Raw genomic sequence first — 21,536 nt, 5'->3', positions numbered from 1 at the left:
GTAGGGTTCCATGATTATGAGACGGTGAGGTCCTATGATTATAAGGCAGTTAGATTCTATGATTATGAGGCAGTGAGGTTTTCTAATTATGAGGCAGTAAGGTTCTCTGATTATGAGGCAGTAAGGTTCTATGATTATGAGGCAGTGAGGTTCTATGATTATGAGGGAATGAGGGTCTATGATTATGAGGCAGAAGGGTTATATGATTATGAGGCAGAAGGGTTATATGATTATGAGGCATTCAGGTCCTATGTTTATGAGGCAGAAGGGTTATATGATTATGAGGCAAAAGGGTTACATGATTATGAGGCAGTGAGGTTCTATGATTGTGAGGTTCTATGATTATTAGGCAGTGAGGTTCTATGATTATGAAGCAGTAAGGTTTTATGATTATAAAGCAGTAAGGTTCTATGGTAATGTGGCAGCGAGGTTCTATGATTATGAGGCAGTGAGGTTCTATGATTATGAAGCAGTATGGTTCTATTATTATAAAGCAGTAAGGTTCTATGATTATGAGGCAGTGAGGTTCTATGATCATGAGGCAGTAAGGTTCTATGATTATGAGGAAGTGAGGTTCTATGATTATGAGGCAGTGAGGTTCTATGATTATGAGGCAGAAGGGTTATATGATTATGAGGTAGAAGGGTTATATGATTATGAGGCATTAAAGTTCTATGATCATGAGGCAGAAGGGTTATATGATTATGAGGCAGTGAGGTTCTATGATTGTGAGGTTCTATGATTATTAGGCAGTGAGGTTCTATGATTATGAAGCAGTAAGGTTTTATGATTATAAAGCAGTAAGGTTCTATGGTAATGTGGCAGCGAGGTTCTATGATTATGAGGCAGTGACGTTCTATGATTATGAAGCAGTATGGTTCTATTATTATAAAGCAGTAAGGTTCTATGATTATGAGGCAGTGAGGTTCTATGATCATGAGGCAGTAAGGTTCTATGATTATGAGGCAGTGAGGTTCTATGATTATGAGGAAGTGAGGTTCTATGATTATGAGGCAGTGAGGTTCTATGATTGAGACAGAAGGGTTATATGATTATGAGGTAGAAGGGTTATATGATTATGAGGCATTAAGGTTCTATGATCATGAGGCAGAAGGGTTATTTGATTATGAGGCAGAAGGGTTATATGATTATGAGGCATTATCTATGATAATGAGGTTTCTATGGTTAACCAAACGAACTGTGGTCTACTGTCTACTGCAGGGGTAGTTTTGGTATTACTGTGTGCAATAATTTTTTGATGCCGCATTAGTGTCGACAATTTGGGTGTGGCTTATTGTGGGTGCGGCTTGCTGTGGGTGGTGTTGTGGGGGTGTGGCTTGTCACAGTGTGTTTTTTTCCCCCCAGAATATTCCCTTATAAGGACCTTACAGTGAGGACAATACAGAGGGAGGTGATTGCCCACAACATCTATTAAAGTTTTTGTTTAGCACGGATAGCCATTTTAATCCAGGCCAGCATAATATTATTAGTTCTATTATTATAAGACAGAAAAGTTCTATGGTTATGAGCCAGTGAATTTCTATGATGAAGCATAGGGTTTTATGATTGTGAGGCTGGAGGGTACTATGATAATGAGGTGGCAGGCTTCTATGATTATAACACAGCAGGGTGCCATTATTATAAGGTGGCAGACATATATATGATTATAAGGCAGCAGTGTTCCAATATGATAAGGTGGTAGAGATATATGATTATGAGGCAAAAGGATTCTATGATTATGAAGCAATAAGGTTATATGCTTATGAGGCAGTAGGGTTGCAAATTAAGAGGCAGTAAGGTTCTATAATTATGAGGCAGTGAGGTTCTATGATTATGAGGCAGCAATGTTCTATGATTATGAGGCAGTAGGGTTCCATAATTATGAGGCAGTAGGGTTCTATGATTATGAGGCAATGAGGTTCTAAGATTATGAGGCAGTGAGGTTCTCGGATTATGAGGCAGTATACTTCTATGATAATGAGGTTCTATGATTATGAGGCAGTAGGGTTCCATGATTATGAGACAGTAAGGTTCTATGATTATGAGGCAGTAAGGTTATAAGATTATGAGGCAGTGAGGTTATATGATTATGAGGCAGCAATGTTCTATGATTATGAGGCAGTAGGGTTCCATGATTATGAGACAGTAGGGTTCTATGATTATGAGGCAGGAAGGTTCTATGATTATGAGGCAGTGAGGTTCTAAGATTATGAGGCAGTGAGGTTCTATGATTATGAGGCAGTGAAGTTCTCTGATTATGAGGCAGTATACTTCTATTATTATGAGGTTCTATGATTATGAAGCAGTAAGGTTCTATGATTATGCGGCAGCAAGGTTTGATTAAGGTTCAATGATTATGAGGCAGTGAGGTTCTATGATTATGAGGCAGTAAGGTTCTATGATTATGAGGCAGTGAGGTTCTACGATTATGAGGCAGTGAGGTTCTATGATTATGAGGCACTGAGGTTCTCTGATTATGAGGCAGTATACTTCTATGATTATGAGGCAATGAGATTATATGATTATGAGGCAGTGAGATTCTATGATTATGAGGCAGTAAGGTTCTATGATTATGAGGCAGTAGGGTTCCATGATTAGGAGACGGTGAGGTTCTATGATTATGAGGCAGTAAGATTCTATTATTATGAGGCAGTGAGGTTCTATGATAATGAGGCAGAAGGGTTATATGATTATGAGGCTACGAGGTTCTATGATTATGAGACAGTAAGGTTCTATAATTATGAGGCAGTAAGGTTCTATAATTATTAGGCAGTAAGGTTCTATGATTATGAGGCAATGAGGTTCTATGATTAAGTGGCGGTATGGGTCTATGATAATGAGGTGTTAGGTTTCTATGGTTAACCAAACGAACTGTGGTCTACTGTCTACTGCAGGAGTAGGCAACATTTTGGTATCACTGTGGGCAATAAGATTTTGAAGCCACTTTAGTGTTGACAATTTGGGTGTGGCTTATTGTGGGTGTGGCTTGTTGTGGGTGTGTGACTTGTCACGGTGTGGTTTTTTTCAAGAATTTTCCCTTATAATGACCTTACAGTGAGGACAATACAGAGGAGGTGATTGCCCACAAAATCTATTAAAGTTTTTGTTCAGCATGGATAGCCATTTTAATTGAGACCAGCATAACACAGACCCCAAAATCAGACATGACCAGTAGTATGAATGTGCCCAAAGTAAATAATTGATAAATAGATGATCCTCACTTACCCATAATGGATACCTGTTGCCACCGTCCCAACGTACGTTTCGTCACCCGACTTTCTCAAGCGTCCCTTGAGAAAGTCGGGTGACGAAACGTACGTTGGGACGGTGGCAACAGGTATCCATTATGGGTAAGTGAGGATCATCTATTTATCAAGTATTTACTTTGGGCACATTCATACTACTGGTTATGTGACAGAGCAGGCAGCCCTCACATACATACATTGGGTCCTTTTTGACCCCTGTTTACTCCTTCTTGAATAAGAGCCATATTATATCATTCCTTGACCTCACTATATACAGATCTATTGTGACTACAACTATTGCTGTACCTGATCCACCTACGTTTTTTGGTTGCATCTGATACATCTCATTTTGTATTGCTTTATACATACACATCTGGTATTCTATCTTAATTGCATTTTGTCACAAGTGTGTGACGCTTTTTAACACTTTGGATATTTAAATAAAAATTTGCAGATTTTTCAGTAGCAATTGCTCTCTGTTTGAGTTTTTTCTCTTTTTTGTTAAAGTATAGTATCTAGGTAGGTAGCCAGGCAGGTAAGGTTGCCAGGTAAGTAGGTGGTCAGCACCCAGAATCACCCCACATCCACCCACCATCTGTCCCCAAAGAATGGCATGCTTAGGTTTTACAATTGCTTCCAGAACCTGGCGCATACATACCTTGGAATTCCACAAGGAAAAGCAGAGAGGTTTCAAATGTATGACCTAGTTCACATGGCTAAAGGGGTTTCATTCCAAGATCTCTTATACAGCCCAAGTGATCAAAACAGTTGTCCTGGACTGGTTTATTCAAGCCCTGCCAGTTCAGATACAGCATTATGTGGGACAAGCTAAGCCCAGGGATACAGATCAGCTAGTCCCGCTTGTGGAACGCTATCTGAACACTGAGGAATATATCCAAGATTCACCTACTCAGTTCGTTTCAAGGAACCAAAAGCCCTCTGAACTGGTTAAGACTGTTGCTAATTTTAAGAAAAAGAAGGAGGCTCGTAGCCAAGCCCATAAGGCCAGAGAGCCCTAAACGGCCTCTGCATGTAAAGTCTAAAAACAAGAGAAAGAGTGTGCCATAGTGTAGTTTAAAAAATATTAATTAATAGTAAGGGAAAAGCATGAAAGGTGCTCACCCTGACTTGTTGTGTAGCCACATACACAACAATGGTAATCATATATAGAAATAATGGAGATGTCCACTGCCCACAGACTCAGATGCAAGTGTGAATAGGATAGGCTTCAATAGGAATGACGGCTCAATGTGGCACAGGACAGACTCTATGCTGCCTGAAGAAGCTGCGCAAGTGCAGTGAAACGCGTTGTATCTTGGGATTAAAAGTTTGTATGTTTTACTTTGGTTGTGCATTGAGTCTGTTCTGCATGTAAAGAACATTGTTTGCTGGCACTTTCAAGGATTGGGTCATGTAGCTACTGATTATCTCCTTGTGGAGGAGCCTATGCAGTGTAATGGTGGGCGGAGAAAAACATTGTTTGCCAGACCTGCCTACTCTGCCCCCGCTCTCACAAAGTAGAGATCAAAAAACTTGCAGCTTGATGGTTGAGGGATACTCTGTTGAGGTGCTCTTGGACTCAGGAAGCCTGGTGACCCTTGTCAATGTCAGAAAATTGGTGTGATTGGTGTGCACAAGGACACAAAAGACTATCCTAATGCTGTTGTTTGCTTTGAAACTTCATGTGGTAAAGTCGCCCATGAAGTTGGAGTTGTTAAGGCTTTAATGCATGATGTCATTATGGGATGTGATTTTTCTTTGCTTTGGCAAATTTGAGAAATGTTTGAAAAATGTTCAAGAGTTTTGCTTTAGAAGTTTCTGCAGGAGATGTCATGGAAGTCTCCCTGATTTTCCAGTGTCCAGTGATAAATTTGGGACCATTCAACTCAGGGATCCTACATTAACTCATGCATATAAAAGTGCAAAAGTAATTAATGGGGTCCCCAAGAACCTGGGGCTGAGAAAAGGTTCCTACATTTTGCAGTGGAAAATGAATTTCTCCATAGAGTTGATGAGGTATCTGGACAAGTTGTGGAGCATTGCCAGAAGGTGATGCATTTAGCTCACTCACATGTGCTAGGAGTTGTTGAATGAACAACTTGGCTGATGAAAAAAACGAAATACTGTGTGTTGCAAAGGTTGTAATGGCTGGGGCACATACAGAAGTAAAAGAATATTGTGAGTAGTGCCCATAATGTCAGTTGCTCAACACGGTTTCCTCATTTAGGAGTCCCTTGGTTGGACTGCCAATTATTAAAACTCAATCTGAGAGAATAGCAATGGATGTGGTGGAACATCATGTTAGAGTACTGCAGTGTTAGACACTTACCGGTATCTGATGAACCATATAGTGGCATATATCAGCTTTACATCGGCTCTGCAAACAATATAAGAAATAGAAATCTGTGTATCAGCGCTTATAAATAATGGAATAAAACGAAGAACTTTAGTTTATCTAATATAACGTATAGATAACACATACTTTAACTGATGGCATAAATTGCAGGGAGTAAAGGATGTTGCACTCAGTGTTCACTGCAAAAAGGAGAGACACACAATGATTGGTCCATAAAAAATCCTCCAATGCTGTTATAAACACAGTCTTACTTAATTAACAAAGAGGCAAGCTGGTAATAAACAATAGTATTGCAAGACCGGTACTACCTGTACTGTAGATATCGGTACCGCAGACTTGCTGTGAGGTCCTGTCCAGTCTCCTGGTATACTCTGGTTTGCTTCCGTAACACCTTCTGCTGTCCGGAGCGGTTACCGGTGATCAGGTGCAGGGCTTAAATGAGAGCTGGAGTTCCACAATGCTAGGGAGCCAATTGCCGGGAGATCTGCTCCGGCAGGAAGCGTCTCACCGGCTGGCTTCTTCGATGTTACTGCACTAAAACCGTGACCCGAGATATGCTAGTGACGTCACTACTGCATAGGCCTAGGGCCAAAAAAGGATCTAACATGTTTCTGAAAATACGCTTTCCTTCCTCAGAGATCTCTGAGGAAGGAAAGCGTACTTTCAGAAACGCGCCCGATCCTTTTTTGCCCTAGGCCTATGCAGTAGTGACGTCACTAGCATATCTCGGGTCATGGTTTTGGGAAAGAGTAGGTAGGTCACCTATTAGGTAGTTAGTTCGCTCTAGTAGGTAGATAGATCCCTTAACATATTTTTCCCCTTTACATAGGTTCCCCAAATAGGTATATGCCTGTAGGTATAGGTAGCAGACAAGGCTATACGCGTTTCAAGACATAGGTCTCATTCTTCAGTAGCCAGAATTATAGCTATATTTCTGGCTAGTGAAGAATGAGACCTATGTCTTGAAACGTGTATAGCCTTGTCTGCTACCTATATCCATCTCCTATCAGCACCTTTGTGACGTTTTGAAACCTATGGTATAGCCCTTTGCAGCATCTTTAATTTTGGACCACCACTGAGATCTCGCACGCGATCCAGCACGAGGACACCAGTTTACTTACCTGTTCACACCATCCAGAACTGCCTCGGCCGGACGCATATCCATGCCCGCCTGCACCCCGCCGGGACCGCTGGAGAAACCATCCCTGGGCCGAACGCTACTCCGTGCCAGCTCCGACTGCTAAATTTGCCGCAGGACATTGTACTAAGATCGGCAATTTCACTGTGAGCTACACTCCATGGCGGACTGCAGGTACCACTCTGTATGAACTATTACAGCATCTTGATAATATTGCCTATATTAACGACCTGGCATATTAATCCTATGCACCATCATTGAATATAAGACAAACTTGCTGCACTGATATCACTTTACCTATACCATAGACTCCAGTTTTATAAGTTGACTTTTACCAAAAGGTGGCTTATTATAATATTATAATAATCTACATTTTTGTATTAGGGACAGGGTTAAATCACATTTGTTAACTTTTTTCTTGACACTTTTTTTTTCCAGTGTTATAGCTCCCATAGAGGGCTATAACACTGCACACACTGATCTTTTACACTAATCACTGCAAAGCCATAAGCTTTGCATTGATAAGTGTTATCGGCGGTTGATTGCTCAAGCCTGCATCTGAGGCTTGGAGCAATCAATCGCCAATCGGACGCGCTGGATGAAGGTAAGAGGACCTCCGCTAGCGTCCTAGCTGAACGGGGCACCGCATTTTCACTGCGGTGGTCCCAATCAGCCCCACTGAGCAGCCGGGAAGCTTTTACTTTCGTTTTAGCTGCAGCGTTCAACTTTGAACAGCGCATCTAAAGGGTTAATAGCTCGCGGCACCGTGGTCGCTGCTGCGCGCTATTGACCCTGGGTCCCGGCTTCAGATACATGCTGCGACCGACCCAATATGCATATGCGTGACCCCGCGTTATATCGCAGGAGCCTGCCAAGGACGTAAATACACGTCCTTGGTCGTTAAGGGGTTAATAACACCTTGCCCCTGGGCTACAACATCTGCCCTATCCACCTCACCTTCGCACCCCGACACCCCATGGCTTCGCCACATTTTAATCATGGCATCAGTGGCATCACAAAGGGCCCCCTACATCATGCTGTGCTCCCCCCCCCCAAAGCAGGCGGCAGCCATCATAGGGACCAGAGATAAAAGAGATCTCCCCTGCTCCAATGCTCATACAGCAGCAGCTGCCTGAGTCTCCACTTACCTAGAGCAGCAGTCACTGTGTCAGCCTGTCAGAACTCCGGACCTGCGCATGGCAGTTGCAGCCCCACATTAGCTCAGATTTATCAAACTGTGTGAGAGAAAAAGTGGAGAGATTTTTCCCACCACAGCCAATCACAGCTCAGCTTTCACTTTACCTCAGCTTCTTAGCTGAGCTGTGATTGGTTGTTCTGGGAAAGTCATTCCACTTTTTCTCTCACAGTTTGATAAATCTGGGCCATTGTGTCAGGGAAGTTTATCAAAACCTATCCAAAGAAAAAGTTGCTGAGTTGCCCATAGCAACCAATCAGATTGTTTCTTTAACTTTTCAGAGCCCTTTTCAAAAATGAAAGAAGCGCTGATTGGTTGCTATGGGCAACTCAGCAACTTTTCCTCAGGAAACATTTTGATAAATCTCCCCAACAGGTCCTGAGACTGACAGCTGCCTCACTGACTCCTCCTTCCTGTGCTGGCCCCTACTTCTGACCACACCCATCTTCTCTTCATTCACAGGAGATCTCGGTGAGAGCAGGGGTCTCTATGTGAGGGTAGGAGACCTGTGATGGTGTATGTCCTGCTGCGACTACAGTGCATATAATGACTGTATGTGAGGGGATAGGGACCTGGCATAATGATTGTATGAGGGGATGGAGACCTGTTATAATGGCTGTATATGAGGGGATGGGGACCTGTTATAATGGCTGTATATGAGGGGATGGGGATCTGTTATAATGGCTGTATATGAGGGGATAGGGACCTGGCATAATGATTGTATGAGGGGATGGAGACCTGTTATAATGGCTGTATATGAGGGGATGGGGACCTGTTACAATGGCTGTATATGAAGGGATGGGGACCTGTTATAATAGCTGTATATGAGGGGATGGAGATCTGTTCTAATGGCTGTATATGAGGGGATGGAGATCTGTTATAATGGCTGTATATGAGTGGATGGAGATCTGTTATAATGGCTGTATATGAGGGGATGGAGATCTGTTATAATGGCTGTATATGAGGGGATGGAGATCTGTTATAATGGCTGTATATGAGGGGATGGGGACCTGGCATAATGATTGTATGAGGGGATGGAGATCTGTTATAATGGCTGTATATGAGGGGATGGAGATCTATTATAATGGCTGTATATGAGGGGATGGGGACCTGTTACAATGGCTGTATATGAAGGGATGGAGATCTGTTATAATGGCTGTATATGAGGGGATGGAGATCTGTTATAATGGCTGTATATGAGGGGATGGGGACCTGTTACAATGGCTGTATATGAAGGGATGGGGACCTGTTATAATGACTGTATATGAAGGGATGGAGATCTGTTATAATGGCTGTATATGAGGGGATGGAGATCTGTTATAATGACTGTATATGAGGGGATGGGGACCTGTTATAATGGCTGTATATGAGGGGATGTAGATCTGTTATAATGACTGTATATGAGGGGATGGAGATCTGTTATAATGGCTGTATATGAGGGGATGGAGATCTGTTATAATGGCTGTATATGAGGGGATGGAGATCTGTTATAATGGCTGTATATGAGGGGATGGAGATCTGTTATAATGGTTGTATATGAGGGAATGGGGACCTGTTAAAATGACTGTATATGAGGGGATGGAGATCTGTTATAATGGCTGTATATGAGGGGATGGGGACCTGTTATAATGACTGTATATGAGGGGATGGAGATCTGTTATAATGGCTGTATATGAGGGGATGGAGATCTGTTATAATGGCTGTATATGAGGGGATGGGGACCTGTTATAATGACTGTATATGAGGTGATGGAGACCTGTTATAATGACTGTATATGAGGGGATGGAGATCTGTTATAATGGCTGTATATGAGGGGATGGAGATCTGTTATAATGGTTGTATATGAGGGGATGGAGATCTGTTATAATGGCTGTATATGAGGGGATGAAGATCTGTTATAATGTTTATAAATAAGGGGATGTAGATCTGTTATAATAGCTGTATATGAGGAGATGGAGATCTGTTATAATGGCTGTATATGAGGGGATGGAGGTCTGTTATAATGGCTGTATATGAGGGGATGGGGACCTGTTATAATGACTGTATATGAGGGGATGGAGATCTGTTATAATGACTGTATATGAGGGGATGGAGATCTGTTATAATGGCTGTATATGAGGGGATGGAGATCTGTTATAATGGCTGTATATGAGGGGATGGAGATCTGTTATAATGGCTGTATATGAGGGGATGGAGATCTGTTATAATGACTGTATATGAGGGGATGGGGACCTGTTATAATGGCTGTATATGAGGGGATGGAGATCTGTTATAATGACTGTATATGAGGGGATGGAGATCTGTTATAATGGCTGTATATGAGGGGATGGGGACCTGTTATAATGACTGTATATGAGGGGATGGAGATCTGTTATAATGGCTGTATATGAGGGGATGGAGATCTGTTATAATGGCTGTATATGAGGGGATGGGGACCTGTTATAATGACTGTATATGAGGTGATGGAGACCTGTTATAATGACTGTATATGAGGGGATGGAGATCTGTTATAATGGCTCTATATGAGGGGATGGAGATCTGTTATAATGGTTGTATATGAGGGGATGGAGATCTGTTATAATGGCTGTATATGAGGGGATGAAGATCTGTTATAATGTCTATAAATAAGGGGATGTAGATCTGTTATAATAGCTGTATATGAGGAGATGGAGATCTGTTATAATGGCTGTATATGAGGGGATGGAGGTCTGTTATAATGGCTGTATATGAGGGGATGGGGACCTGTTATAATCACTGTATATGAGGGGATGGAGATCTGTTATAATGACTGTATATGAGGGGATGGAGATCTGTTATAATGACTGTATATGAGGGGATGGAGATCTGTTATAATGGCAGTATATGAGGGGATGGAGATCTGTTATAATGGTTGTATATGAGGGGATGGAGATCTGTTATAATGGCTGTATATGAGGGGATGGAGATCTGTTATAATGGCTGTATATGAGGGGATGGAGATCTGTTATAATGGCTGTATATGAGGGGATGGAGATCTGTTATAATGGCTGTATGTGAGGGGATGGAGATCTGTTATAATGGCTGTATGTGAGGGGATGGAGATCTGTTATAATGGCTGTATATGAGGGGATGGAGATCTGTCATAATGGCTGTATATGAGGGGATGGGGACCTGTAATAATGACTGTATATGAGGGGATGGAGACCTGTTATAATGACTGTATATGAGGGGAACGAGATCTGTTATAATGGCTGTATATGAGGGGATGGAGGTCTGTTATAATGGTTGTATATGAGGGGATGGAGATCTGTTATAAAGGCTGTATATGAGGGGATGGAGACCTGTTATAATGGCTGTATATAAGGGGATGTAGATCTGTTATAATGGCTGTATATGAGGGGATGGAGACCTGTTATAATGGCTGTATATAAGGGGATGTAGATCTGTTATAATAGCTGTATATGAGGGGATGGAAATGTTATAATGGCTGTATATGAGGGGATGGAGATCTGTTATAATGGCTGTATATGAGGGGATGGAGACCTGTTATAATGGCTGTATATGAGGGGATGGAGACCTGTTATAATGGCTGTATATGAGGGGATGGAGATCTGTTATAATGGCTGTATATGAGGGGATGGGGACCTGTTATGACTGTATATGAGGGGATGGAGACCTGTTATAATGACTGTATATGAAGGGATGGGGACCTGTTATAATGGCTGTATATGAGGGGATGGAGATCTGTTATAGTGGTTGTATATGAGGGGATGGAGATCTGTTATAATGGCTGTATATGAGGGGATGGAGATCTGTTATAATGGCTGTATATGAGGGGGTGGAGATCTGTTATAATGGCTGTATATGAAGGGATGGGGACCTGTTATAATGGCTGTATATGAGGGGATGGAGATCTGTTATAGTGGTTGTATATGAGGGGATGGAGATCTGTTATAATGGCTGTATATGAGGGGATGGAGATCTGTTATAATGGCTGTATATGAGGGGATGGAGATCTGTTATAATGGCTGTATATGAGGGGATGGGGACCTGTTATAATGACTGTATATGAGGGGGTGGAGATCTGTTATAATGGCTGTATATGAGGGGATGGGGACCTGTTATAATGGCTGTATATAAGGGGATGGAGATCTGTTATAATGGCTGTATATGAGGGGATGGAGATCTGTTATAATGGCTGTATATGAGGGGATGGAGATCTGTTATAATGGCTGTATATGAGGGGATGGAGATCTGTTATAATGGCTGTATATGAGGGGATGGAGATATGTTATAATGGCTGTATATGAGGGGATGGAGATCTGTTATAATGGCTGTATATGAGGGGATGGGGACCTGTTATAATGGCAGTATATGAGGGGATGGAGATCTGTTATAATGACTGTATATGAGGGGATGGAGATCTGTTATAATGGCAGTATATGAGGGGATGGAGATCTGTTATAATGGTTGTATATGAGGGGATGGAGATCTGTTAAAATGGCTGTATATGAGGGGATGGAGATCTGTTATAATGGCTGTGTATGAGGGGATGGAGATCTGTTATAATGGCTGTGTATGAGGGGATGGAGATCTGTTATAATGGCTGTATATGAGGGGATGGGGATCTGTTATAATGGCTGTATATGAGGGGATGGAGGTCTGTTATAATGGCTGTATATGAGGGGATGGGGACCTGTAATAATGACTGTATATGAGGGGATGGAGACCTGTTATAATGACTGTATATGAGGGGAACGAGATCTGTTATAATGGCGGTATATGAGGGGATGGAGATCTGTTATAATGGTTGTATATGAGGGGATGGAGATCTGTTATAATGGCTGTATATGAGGGGATGAAGATCTGCTATAATGACTGTATATAAGGGGATGGAGATCTGTTATAATGGCTATAAATAAGGGGATGTAGATCTGTTATAATGGCTGTATATGAGGGGATGGAGACCTGTTATAATGGCTGTATATAAGGGGATGTAGATCTGTTATAATGGCTGTATATGAGGGGATGGAGATCTGTTATAATAGCTGTATATGAGGGGATGGAAATGTTATAATGGTTGTATATGAGGGGATGGAGATCTGTTATAATGGCTGTATATGAGGGGATGGAGACCTGTTATAATGGCTGTATATGAGGGGATGGAGACCTGTTATAATGGCTGTATATGAAGGGATGGGGACGTGTTATAATGGCTGTATATGAGGGGATGGAGATCTGTTATAATGGCTGTATTTGAGGGGAGGGGGACCTGTTATGACTGTATATGAGGGAATGGAGACCTGTTATAATAACTGTATATGAAGGGATGGGGACCTGTTATAATGGCTGTATATGAGGGGATGGAGATCTGTTATAGTGGTTGTATATGAGGGGATTGTGATCTGTTATAATGGCTGTATATGAGGGGATGGAGATCTGTTATAATGGCTGTATATGAGGGGATGGAGATCTGTTATAATGGCTGTATATGAGGGGATGGGGACCTGTTATAATGACTGTATATGAGGGGGTGGAGATCTGTTATAATGGCTGTATATGAGGGGATGGGGACCTGTTATAATGGCTGTATATGAGGGGATGGAGATCTGTTATAATGGCTGTATATGAGGTGATGGAGATCTGTTATAATGGCTTTATATGAGGGGATGGAGATCTGTTATAATGGCTGTATATGAGGGGATGGAGATCTGTTATAATGGCTGTATATGAGGGGATGGAGATCTGTTATAATGGCTGTATATGAGGGGATGGGGACCTGTTATAATGACTGTATATGAGGGGATGGAGATCTGTTATAATGGCTGTATATGAGGGGATGGCGATCTGTTATAATGGCTGTATATGAGGGGATGGGGACCTGTTATAATGGCTGTATATGAGGGGATGGAGATCTGTTATAATGGCTGTATATGAGGGGATGGGGACCTGTTATAATGGCTGTATATGAGGGGATGGAGATCTGTTATAATGGCTGTATATGAGGGGATGGGGACCTGTTATAATGGCTGTATATTAGGGGATGGAGATCTGTTATAATGGCTGTATATGAGGGGATGGAGATCTGTTATAATGGCTGTAAATGAGGGGATGGAGATCTGTTATGATGGCTGTATATGAGGGGATGGGGATCTGTTATAATTGCTGTATATGAGGGGATGGAGATCTGTTATAATGACTGTATATGAGGGGATGGAGATCTGTTATAATGGCTGTATATGAGGGGATGGGGACCTGTTATAATGGCTGTATATGAGGGGATGGAGATCTGTTTTAATGGCTGTATATGAGTGGATGGAGATCTGTTTTAATGGCTGTATATGAGTGGATGGAGATCTGTTATAATGGCTGTATATGAGGGGATGGGGACCTGTTATAATGGCTGTATATGAGGGGATGGAGATCTGTTATAATGGCTGTATATGAGAGGATGGAGATCTGTTATAATGGCTGTATATGAGAGGATGGAGATCTGTTTTAATGGCTGTATATGAGGGGATGGAGATCAATTATAATGGCTGTATATGAGGGGATGGGGACCTGTTATAATGGCTGTATATGAGGGGATGTGGACCTGTTATAATGGCTGTATATGAGGGGATGGAGATCTGTTATAATGGCTGTGTATGAGGGGATGGAGATCTATTATAATGGCTGTATATGAGGGGATGGAGATCTGTTATAATGGCTGTATATGAGGGGATGGAGATCTGTTATAATGGCTGTATATGAGGGGATGGAGATCTGTTATAATGGCTGTGTATGAGGGGATGGAGATCTATTATAATGGCTGTATATGAGGGGATGGAGATCTGTTATAATGGCTGTATATGAGGGGATGGAGATCTGTTATAATGGCTGTATATGAGGGGATGGAGATCTGTTATAATGGCTGTATATGAGGGGATGGAGATCTGTTATAATGGCTGTATATGAGGGGATGGAGATCTGTTATAATGGCAGCCATTTTTTGCTCCACACAGTTGGGAACATCACTTGAATATTTTGAAGACCGGACCACAGTAACAGTAACCCAGGAGGGTGATGGCGGCAGATCCCATGTACTATACACAAAGAGGCTCTCATGGTTATTGTGCTCCTTTAGCACAACTAAGAAAGGTGAGCTCAGTAACAAACACAGTGTGTGGCACTATTATAACCTTTTAGCACAGTGTGTGGCACTATTGCAGCACAGTGTGTGGCACTATTATGTCATGGCAGCACAATGTGTGGCACTATTATGCAGCACTATTATGTCATTGTAGGGCAGTGTGTGGCATAGTATGCAGTAGGGCTGGGCGGTATACCGGTTCATACCGAATACCGAAATTTTTGTCCTGCACGATATGAATTTTTCCCCATACCTCAATACCGGTTTGGCCCCTCCACCTCGGGAATGAATGAGTTATCAGCCCGCTGCGCTGTCCCCACATCAGGGAACTAATCATATGATGATATGTGACCCGCAAGCACTGTTCTGCTTCTCCCCCCCAAATTAATTTTCAGCCCAGCACTGTCCCCATCGAGGTAAATACTCTCATATCACCCGCAAGCGCTGCCCTCCTTGTCATCCTGTTTGTTGTGGGCCGCCGGCGCTGACACTCTATACCAGTGGTCTTCAACCTGCGGACCTCCAGATGTTGCAAACCTATAACACCCAGCATGCCCGGCATGCTGAGAGTTGTAGTTCAGGCAACATCTGGAGGTCCGCAGGTTGAAGACCACTTCTCTATACTGTATGATATGCCCGGGCTGCAAAAGGTAAAAAAAAATACTTAAATTCACCTTCCCCGTCGGTCCGGACCAGCTTCCAAGGGAACGGGAACGTCGGACAGCCGTCAGCCTATCACCGGCCGCAGCGATGTTCCGCCTCGGTCAGTGATAGGTTGAGCCCACTGTCATGTAAGGAGCCGGCTTCTTACATGACAGTGGGCCCAGCCTATCACCAGCTGAGGCGGAACATCGCTGCGGCCGGTGATAGGCTGACGGCTGTCCGATGTTCCCGTTCCCAGCGTAAGGCCGACGTCAGAACATGTGTTAAAGTTTATTATGTTTACATTTTGCAGCCCGGGCATAGCGTAAAGTAGAGTGTTGGCGCCGGCGGCCGCAACAAACAGGAGGACAAGGAGGGCAGCGCTTGCGGGTGACTTGTGAGTATTTACCCCGAATGGGAAAGCGCAGCACTTTTGCAGCCCTGGCATAGCGTACAGTATAGAGCAGTGGTCTTCAACCTGCGGACCTCCAGATGTTGCCCCTGAACTACAACTCTCAGCATGCCAGTGTATGCTGGGAGTTGTAGGTTTGCAACATCTGAAGGTCCGCCTGTTGAAAACCACTGGTATAGAGTGTCAGCGCCGGTGGCTGCAACAATGTGTGGCAGCACAGTGTGTGACATAGTATGCAGCACTATTTTGTCATGGCAGCACAGTGTGGCATAGTATGCAGCACTATTTTGTCATGGCAGCACAGTGTGTGGCATAGTATGCAGCACTATTTTGTCATGGCAGCACAATGTGTGGCATAGTATGCAGCACTATTATGTCGTGGCAGCACAGTGTGTGGCATAGTATGCAGCACTATTATGTCATGGCAGCACAATGTGTGACATAGTATGCAGCACTATTATATCATGGCAGCACAGTGTGTAGCATAGTATGCAGCACTATTATGTCGTGGCAGCACAGTGTGTGGCATAGTATGCAGCACTATTATATCATGGCAGCACAGTGTGTAGCATAGTATGCAGCACTATTATGTCGTGGCAGCACAGTGTGTGGCATAGTATGCAGCACTATTATGTTGTGACAGCACAGTGTGTGACATAGTATGCAGCACTATTATGTTGTGACAGCACAGTGTGTGGCATAGTATGCAGCACTATTATGTTGTGACAGCACAGTGTGTGACATAGTATGCAGCACTATTATGTCGTGGCAGCACAGTGTGTGGCATAGTATGCAGCACTATTATGTCATGGCAGCACAGTGTGTGACATAGTATGCAGCACTATTATGTTGTGGCAGTACAGTGTGTGGCATAGTATGCAGCACTATTATGTCGTGGCAGCACAGTGTGTGGCATAGTATGCAGCACTATTATGTCATGGCAGCACAGTGTGTGGCATAGTATGCAGCACTATTATGTCATGGCAGCACAGTGTGTGGCATAGTATGCAGCACTATTATGTCATGGCAGCACAGTGTGTGACAGTATGCAGCACTATTTGGTCATGGTAGCACAGTGTGTAGCATAGTATGCAGCACTATGATGTCATGGCAGCACAGTGTGTGGCATAGTATGCAGCACTATTATGTCGTGGCAGCACAGTGTGTAGCATAGTATGCAGCACTATTATGTCGTGGCAGCACAGTCTGTGGCATAGTATGCAGCACTATTATGTTGTGGCAGCACAGTGTGTGGCATAGTATGCAGCACTATTATGTCGTGGCAGCACAGTGTGTAGCATAGTATGCAGCACTATTATGTCGTGGCAGCACAGTGTGTAGCATAGTATGCAGCACTATTATGTCGTGGCAGCACAGTCTGTGGCATAGTATGCAGCACTATTATGTTGTGGCAGCACAGTGTGTGGCATAGTATGCAGCACTATTATGTCGTGGCAGCACAGTGTGTGGCATAGTATGCAGCACTATTATGTCGTGGCAGCACAGTGTGTAGCATAGTATGCAGCGCAGCACTATTATGTTGTGGCAGCACAGTGTTTGACTTTATTATACCCTAGCGTGTGACATTATTGTATACCAGCAGCACAATGTGTGGCATAGTGTGCAGCACTATGATATCCTGGCGGCACACACAGTAGGTAGTGCTCTGTCCGGGCCCCCAGTGTGCCCCCCCAAATATTTAAGCTGGGGACGCCACTGCATGGCATGATTAAGAAAGGTGTGATTTGAAATGCGTTGGCATTTAGCTCATCATTTTTTGTCTGAATTATTTTCAATGATGCCACAATAAAGTTTTAGAATTGTTAATCCTTTTCTATTGGGAGCTAGAAGATCCTAAATGTTTCTAATCATTGCTGTGTGAACCTAGCTTTATCCCTTATCACTATTGTATATTATATACTCCTAGATGACCAGTCCATGCCTATACACAAAAAGATCTGGCATTGCTGCCTCCTTTTATTGCTTTGTTTCGCCCCTGATACCTTTTCCTCCGCTTTTTATTCTTTTTATTTTATTTTTTGCTCTTTTTCCCTACGTTTTTATTTTTTATTTTTACAGATGCTCTGATCTGTAGGGTTTTCCTCAGCTCAAATCTACCACATTTTCCGTGGAAACATTAGTAAATATTTTTGGATTTTTCGAACATTTCGGGAACACAAGCCTTTTTGGCGGACATGCCCTCCACACAGACACAATTTGTGGCGCACTGCGCTACATTTTGGTGCACAACCAGAGAAAACAGGTCGGGTTTACAATAGTAAATCAGGGCCAGTGTGTGCAGAGTTTCTTGGAAGAATTTTCAGCAACTTTAATGTTGTGTGCGCTGGCTTTGTCCTTGTTGTGAGCTTCCAGGGGGGGTGTTAACCAGATGCACTGGTTGGTGCGCTGAATTTATCACTTGTGCAAAAATACATCTATCTCTCTATCTATATATATATATATTTTTTATTTTTTTGCAAATGTACCCTAGCTACTAGCTGGCATAGTAATGTGTTTAAGCTTTTCACCCTTTTTTGCACTTTTGGGGATTTCTGTAATTTGCACAAATTCTTAAAGTGACATGCACAACATAATAACGTTTGCACCACAACTGAGAAAAAATGCACTTGCCCAACAGGTTTTGCCCCATAAAATAATCTTCACTGATGATAAATTCTTCCCCTAGTGTTAAAGGGGTATTCTGGGATTATTTTTTTTTACTTGACTATTCTACAGTGGCTGAAGTTCATAATAGTTAGTGTAGTTCATAATAAAGTGTCTGTACCTGTGTTTCATGGTGGTCTTGCAAATCTTCCAGGATTTGTGACCCAATGTTTATTTTTAACAGCATACAAAATGAGTGTTGTCTGAGGTTTTCAAGGTTGCAATGCAGCCCGAGACATTACATCACTAGTCAGGTGTGCAGAGGGAGCCTGTCTTTGCTTTAATGGGCGCAGCGATTTCTGGGTGGGAGATCATTCTACAAGAATTTGCAACAGCTGGAGGCACCCTGGTCAGAAAACACTGAAGGGAGCACAGGTGTGTTTATGGGGTGGCTTATGTTTTAGAAAAAGAAAAATGACCTCACACTTACAAACAATGAATTATGGGACTTGTAGTTTGAGAGAAGGAACTACAAAAGGAAATAGCCAGTTCACAAATAGATAGCCTGAGCATTATGGCAATTTCACAACCTAGCCATTTAACTCCAAGACAAGCAGGGGTCCTTCCTAAGCATGTCCATTACTGCCTGGCAGTTACATACTAAAATCCCCTTATGGGGGATAACCCCTTTAAGGTATGAAATTGACATTTATGTGTTTTTTTGTTTTTTTTATTCTTGCTTTCATATCTCAATCTTCTGGCTTTACACTTCCTAGAGAAAATGTAATAATGAAATGTTACCACTAGATGTCACCATCACCCTGTTCTTCAAGCCATCACTGGAACAGATGCTATTTGCAGAACTAGTCTAAGCATGTCCTTGAGATTGTGGAGATGTTTTAGCCATGTGGAATCGAGATGCTAACACAGCAGCCCTGATTTACTTAAACCTCAGTGTTTAATGTGGAGTGTTTTTCTTTTTACTCCTAACCACCCAATTTACTAATCTGTCCCCCGTCTCTGGTGTTTTTGTGTCGCATGGGTTTAAATGTGTCACACAAAATGTATTCTGCCCTGACAGGCAGTATTGCCGCGATGATTACAGAAACATCCAATTAAAGATAGGAAAGTGAGAAGCAAACATACAAAACAGATTAAGATATATGGTCAAAAAAAGTTGTACAATGTAACATGTTGAAAGCCTGCATTCACACAGCCGTCTGTCTCTGTAAATTCAGACTACATTAGTGCTTGTACTACTACTCCCATCATGGAACAGGGTCTGTTCCATGTTGGGGGCAGTAGTACAGGGGCTAAGGGATTGATCGCACCGGGTCTCACTCCTGAGACCCGATCAGAAGTTATTAAAGGAGAACTCCAGAATACAAAAATTGTCCTCCATACTGCCGGCAGTAAAAAAATAAACAGGTACATACCTTCCTTCACTCCCCCTGGGCCTCCGGTAACCCACTCCGGTCTCCGCCACAATCCTCTTCCTGGTTGCCGGTGGTCGGTGAGTCATACTGCACTCAGCCAATCACCGGCCGCAGCGAAGTCCTGACTCGGCCGGTGATAGGCTGGGTGGCAGTGTGAACATGCTTTAAGACACACAATTCTTCACCACACCGGCACCTGCTGCCGGGGCCGAAAACGTCACACTGCCGCTCAGCCTATCGCCGGCCGAGTCGGGACTTCACTGCGGCCGGTGGTTGGCTGAGTGCAGTATGACTCGCCGACCACCGCCATCCAGGAAGAAGATCGCGGCGGAGACTGCCCCGGGGGAGTGAAGGAAGGTATGTATCTATCTATTTTTTACTGCTGGCAGTATGGGGGACAATTTTTGTATTCTGGAGTTCTCCTTTAAGCAGGGGAGCGGGCAACATGCTCCTTCCCAGCGATGTACAGTGTACTTTTACTTTCATTTTTAAATTTCCCGCCGGGAGCCCTGAATGGCCGGTACTGAGGAGCCATTCAGGGCTCCTGGCGGGGTTTTCAAATAGAAGTGCTGCGGTGGGGAAAGATATATATCGAATCGCTGGGGGGGGGGAGCGGTATATGTCTGACCCCCGCAGCGCTTCCATATATCTTGCCCCCTGCTGCGCTATATGTCTTGCTCCTTGCAGCACATTTATATAGGTATTGTCCCCCGCAGCGCAATCATATGCCCCCTGCAACACATATGTATATATATTTTCCCCCCACAGCGCTATCATAAGCCCCCGGCAGTGCTATGAATGAAAAGTATTCTAACAGCAGCGTATCTGGCCAGGAATCTGGCCCGATGCGCTGCTGAAAGAATACTTGTCATTCATAGCAGTGCGGGGGCCGGATAACGCTATATGTCTGGCCCCCACAGCGCTTCTATAGTCATAAGCCCCTGGCAGCGCTATGAATGAAAAGTATTCGATCAGCAGCGCATCGGGCCGGCCTCCCGGCAAGATGCGCTGCTGTTACAATACTTTTCATTCATAGCACTGCCGGGGGCTTATGATTATAGAAGCGCTGTGGGCGCCAGATATATAGCGTTATCTGGCCCCCACAGTGCTTCTATGTACATATGCCGCCGCAGACAAGTATTCTTTCGGCAGCGCATTGGGCCAGCCGGCTTCCCGGCCCGATGCGCTGCTGTTAAAATACTTTTCATTCATAGCGCTGCCGGGGGGGGGGGGTTAGGGGCGTTGTATATGTCTGGCCCCTGCAACGCTTCTATATACCTTGCCACCTGCTGCGCTATATATGCCTGCCCCCCCCCCACAGTGCATTTATATAGGTATTGTCCCCCTGCAGCGCAATCATATGCCCCCCTCAGCACGTTTTGTATAGGTATTGTCCC

The 21,536-nt window shown here is 43.4% G+C and overlaps 1 long non-coding RNA gene across 2 annotated transcripts in view; it reads left to right on the top strand.

Annotated features, from left to right (window-relative positions):
* The first annotated feature begins 8,202 nt into the window (after nt 1-8,202).
* LOC130297586 (uncharacterized) overlaps nt 8,203-21,536 on the top strand; it is a 35,925-nt gene continuing 22,591 nt past the window's right edge. For both annotated transcript variants that reach the window (XR_008849599.1, XR_008849598.1), the window contains exons 1-2: nt 8,203-8,405; nt 14,918-15,053. This is a non-coding gene — a long non-coding RNA (uncharacterized LOC130297586). The remainder of the gene's footprint in view (nt 8,406-14,917; nt 15,054-21,536) is intronic.

Source organism: Hyla sarda, chromosome 13, assembly GCF_029499605.1.
Source record: "Hyla sarda isolate aHylSar1 chromosome 13, aHylSar1.hap1, whole genome shotgun sequence".
NCBI lineage: Eukaryota > Metazoa > Chordata > Amphibia > Anura > Hylidae > Hyla > Hyla sarda.
The sequence above is the reverse complement of the archived record's forward strand: the minus strand, read 5'-3'. Positions and strand labels throughout refer to the sequence as shown.